Genomic DNA, 5,353 nt, shown 5'->3' with positions numbered 1-5,353 from the left:
CAATTCCAGCGTTAGAAACAAATGCATCAAGCTATTGGTTAAAACAGGATGTTGCAACTAACAGTCGTATACCACGATTAAAAAAGGCTGCACTTACAATGATTGATCAAGGTAAGCATTATAAATTTCGTTGGAAAACATAACTTTGCGACCCTGTAGTTTTTAAATGCCAATCCTTAAAGCCAACCAGACCGTTTTTCAAACAAACTATATTCAAATTTGGGTGAAATCTGTTCTTTGTTGGCAGATTGCGCTTGTGCATCACATTTCCTTCGATATAGGTCATCAAGACACTAAAAAAGTGTCTTAGAATAGAATAAAATATATCGTCTAAAATGGAAGAGCATGATCTCCTCATACGATAAAAAAGTGCACAGAAAGTCATTATTACAAAATACTTTGAAGAAACACGAATGTGTGTATAGTGCGACACACATGCTTGTAAACATTAAAACTGAGTCAGAGAGAGTTCGTCGGCGCTCTGCTGAGTTAATCCTAGTTGTTTTGCGTCTTTGCGCATTACGTACAGCGCAAATGTATTAATATCACCAGCATGCGTTTAGCAGAGAGCAAATATTTAGTTGGAAGTGTGTATTTCATATTTTCCCAATAAAGTGCGGGATTGGTTCTTTCTGTGGTTTTCTGGTTACCAACTAATAGCATATTTTTTGTGACCAATACACACATTTACAGTGCAATTATAACGAATACATAAGCTTGGGTTGCGTACTACTACATAAAATTACCCCGATACACAATTCATATCGCTGAAATGTCATGGTATTAGTATTTGAGGGATCGTAATCGTATCGTTGCTTTCATTCATTCGCAACCCGTAGATTGCAGAGAGATAGCCAGAGCGTTTATTTCTGTCGCTGACGGCGGTCATGTGAGCGCAGCATAGTGAACAACTATTGGTTTTTTTCGAACTGAATAGTGCGAAAGTATCTACATAAAATAAAGACGATCACGTCGAAAGATCAGTGGTGAAAATAATATTTTAGTGAAAAATGTTATGTGCGGCTGGCAAACCATACGCCAATACATGCGAATGTAGCCAATTGTCTTTGTAGTGTTGATAACGCATTTAAACGTTACTGGTGGTATCCTAGTGCGAAGGCTGAATATATTTTTGCTCTTTTGAGAATATATTTTCCAGAAATTTAGGCAAAAGTGGTAACCAACGAAACTATTACGATCCCTAACAAATACTATCCTTACTCGGGATCGATGGAGAATAAGCGATGCGATGAGAAAAATGTACCATTAAGATCAGAACATTTAGCAGAAGTACCATCATCATCTCTTCAGTCATTTGTTTCATCACGAACACGAAGTCATCCCATAATATGCGATGTGATTCGCCTTGAGGTTATTCGTGAGCGTAGCAGTGTCTACAGTGAGGATGGCGAGTTCATTGACTTGCCACTGCCGCCTGTTCCACCATTGTCCACTATTTTGAAGGATGAAGTTGCATATGCGGTTGATGAAGAGGAGAATCATGTAAAAGGCAACGAAAAATCTTATGAATTAGATGCACATATCAAATCTCCAGTGAATAATTTTGTGGGCGACAGCGAGGCGAGATGCGACGTAGATGTCATTGATATATCTATATCACCATACGATTGCAATCATAATACCACTAGTGATTTGACACCAAAAAACAAAATGCATTTGTGTGTAATGGAAGAAGATGCAAAGTCAATCGACAGTAGTACGGCATCAAACACATTGCGCAAAAGTTCGTGGAGTGTGTCTTCGATTGGCTTCACTGGAGCTGAATACTCTAATGACGATTGCAAATCTGGCTGCCAGTCCGACAGTGTGGACAGCGATGAGGGTGATCGACCAGAGGACGATTACTGTGAACATTCATCTGGATATCGTGATAAATCGCCACTTCTACGATCAATATCGCTATCACCAGTAGAACGTCGTTTTCGTAAATTGTCCTCATCTCGGGAGCATCGACGTCATGCACATGAAGCTGAACGAAAGCTATTGGAAACCTGTGATGGTTGGAGATCCCAACAGTCTAAGCCGTACAGAAAGCATGAAGCAGGTGATGGAAGCATCCACTAATATTTGTTTGTTTTGATATGGCTGACTGGATAATTATTTGGCACAATTGTCTTTTTGTTTTAATTTTCAATGTAAATTTTCTGTTTTGTTTTCAAGTGTTCAAAATTCAAAATTGGTTGATTATATTAGTTTTATATCTGATTTTTGTAATATTTTATGTTGTCTCATATTTGTTGTAATCTGTCATTTATGAACGTTTTTATTAAAATGTATGGCAGTTTGGCCGTACATACTTAATAAATACAGTACACATACATAAATACATCGATTTACCAACGCAATTTCGTGTTAATGCAGTAAATATCTAGATAAATACTCGATGTATACAAATTTGCTATCCAAAATGCTATGAGATAGCTCCATGCATTTTTCTCACGATGATCATCAAACCCTCAATCAATTATTATTATAAGAGGCGTATATATTTTTCCTGTAAAATTCATGAACTAAACAACCTCCTTCTTGAGATGATCAGACCTTTCATCAGTATAATCACATTCAAAATTTGAACCGAAAAGGTCTTTCAGATGTCAAACTGCATGTAACGAACTTTGAGATTTCGCAACACAATTTTTTTTCGTTCTCTGTTACGTTCAGTTATTATTTATTTATTTATTTATTTATTTATTTATTTATTTATTTATTCATTGATTATTTATTCCTTTACTTATTTATTTTTTCATTTGTTAATTGATTTATTCATTTATTTATTTATTTATTTATGTAAGTTACCACGTTGTAAATATCTTATTAGTATTTGTATAGGTTATTAGATATAGCGTTAAGTAGTATTGCGTTGATAGTGTTAGATCTAATTAGAAGTATGCGTGAAACACATATGTAATGGATATTTTTGGTAGAATAAACTCAGTCTGTAAGCAACCTCCGAAGAGAAGCGACTCGACTCGATAACTGGCGCCCGAATTAAAAGAAAAAAATTAGTAAACGTATAAGCTCCTAGTACTGGAGTGAAGCTACCTATAGCTGTCTTTGTTCAACCAGAGAATACGACACCCAGCCTTAGAGCTATTGCCTTCCAACTGGTGATTTGCGGTGTTGTAGCGCGAATAGGTGCACTAATTTATTCATCGTGAAAGACCGTTCGATCATTTTTTTTTGTAATCTACGTCTACCTAGTTAGAATCTAGTTAGAAAAAAATGGAACAACGCCAAGAAGAAATGAAATTCTTCATACAAATGGGACAGGTCCCTGACATCCTTAAAATGTTGCCGGAATTTGACGGTAACCCGAAACATCTCAACACCTGGGTTGAGGATGTCGACGGAATATACAACTACTATTCCGCATTTGCAAATTGCCCGACGCAATTTGGAATAATAGAACGTACAGTGCGTAGGAAAATAATTGGTGCGGCATCGGACGCTTTACATGCCAGTAATGTAGGATTTGATTGGTCAGCAATCAAAGAAGTGTTGGTGAAGAAGTTCAGTGATCGTCGTGATTTGATGAGTTTAGATTACGAACTTACTACAATTAAGCGTAAGAACTATGAAAATATCGAATTATACTTCGGTAGAGTGAACGAACTTCTTACATTTATTACAAACCACATTCAAAATAATGTTAAGTATAATTCTCCTAACCATGCGTTTTTAGATTATTTTAAAGATAAAGCCGTAGATAGTTTTATAAGGGGATTAAATAGTGACTTAGGAATATTAGTTAAAACAGCTGCGCCAGACAGCTTGAATAAGGCATATGAACTTTGTGTAGAGCTCGAAAAATTACGAAAAGGTACATCGGCACAAGGTTTCCTACCAACACAAAAGTTCCCTCCGAAACAAAAACCGCACGCACCAATACCGAGCGAAACGCACACGCGTCAAGAGCCGATGGAAGTAGATCGTACCATGCGTACACATTTGCATTATCAAAACCGGCCGGCTCAAGCTTACGCTCACCAAGAGAATGATAGCACGGCAGCTCAGTGTAGCCCAACTTTTTTTGGGACAGGCTCCAATACCAACAGCCTGTCAAGGTAAAAAACACTGGGTTAGTGTTGCCGTTTATTAAAGTGCCTACAGAACATGGTTTTATTAAACTCCTAGTCGATAGTGGTGCAAATATAAACATTATTTCGGAGAAGTGGGCAAATGTGATAGGGAGTGAAACAGTTAGAAGTGAAACAAAACAGTTTAAAAGTGTTGCCGGGATAGGAAGTGCTTCGCAAGTAGTTTTTCTTGATATTTTCTCTCCAGTGCTAGAAACAAAATATAAATTTGTGGTGTACAACTTTCACGACTTTTTTGACGGCATAATTGGGACTGAAATAGTATTTGCACACAATATCAATTTAATTACACGTGCCCGAGAGATCGAACTCACAAAGCCGGACAATAGCAAGTATAAAATACCACTGCATTTCTATTATCCGAAAAAAATGTGTCGTGAGTATAGTAGTGTGACAATCGATCAGATACTTGACGTAGAATCTAACACACACATCGCACACCTAACAAGAGAAGAGCGAGAATCTCTCGTTACAGTTCTTAACCAACACAGTCATGCTTTTCACGATACAGACTCAAAGCTGACGTGTACCACTAATGTCGAATGTCGAATAAGAACCACAGATGATGCACCGGTGTACCAAAAAAGCTATCCCTACCCCGTCGCTTATAAAAACGAAGTGGAACAGCAAATTTCAAAGATGTTAGCGGACGGTATTATTCGTCCTTCACGATCCGCCTGGAACTCGCCACTTTGGGTCGTTCAAAAAAAGGGAAACAGTGAATGTTCTGACGGAGAGAAAAAGTTACGATTAGTGATCGATTATAGGCGTCTTAATCAGAAAACCATCTCTGAAAAATACCCTATCCCAGACATACAAAATATTCTTGACCAGTTAGGTGGGAATAAATATTTCACTACACTCGACCTTGCTTCTAGTTTCCATCAAATTAAGGTCAATGATCTCGACATAGAAAAAACAGCATTCTCTGTTAATAGCGGAAAGTATGAGTTTTTACGAATGCCATTTGGCTTGAAAAATGCGCCAGCCATTTTCCAACGTGCAATAGACGATGTGTTTCGTGAACACATAGGAAAAATTTGCTATGTCTACATAGACGATCTTGTGGTTTTTGGACGCAATTTAACCGAACATATCCACAACTTAAAAGTAATTTTGTCCACTTTGGAAGAAGCGAATCTTAAAGTTCAGCTACAAAAATCGAAATTTCTTTGTCAAAGTGTGGAATATCTCGGTTATATAATTACGTTGGATGGAATAAGACCTAACCAAGC

At 37.3% G+C, this 5,353-nt stretch overlaps 1 pseudogene; it reads left to right on the top strand.

Moving 5' to 3' along the window:
• Window positions 1-616: 616 nt before the first annotated feature.
• LOC121601718 overlaps window positions 617-5,353 on the top strand; it is a 26,519-nt pseudogene continuing 21,782 nt past the window's right edge.

The sequence above is a fragment of the Anopheles merus genome, unplaced genomic scaffold (assembly GCF_017562075.2).
Source record: "Anopheles merus strain MAF unplaced genomic scaffold, AmerM5.1 LNR4000152, whole genome shotgun sequence".
NCBI classification, from domain to species: domain Eukaryota; kingdom Metazoa; phylum Arthropoda; class Insecta; order Diptera; family Culicidae; genus Anopheles; species Anopheles merus.
This window is presented reverse-complemented; position numbering and strand designations above follow the sequence as displayed.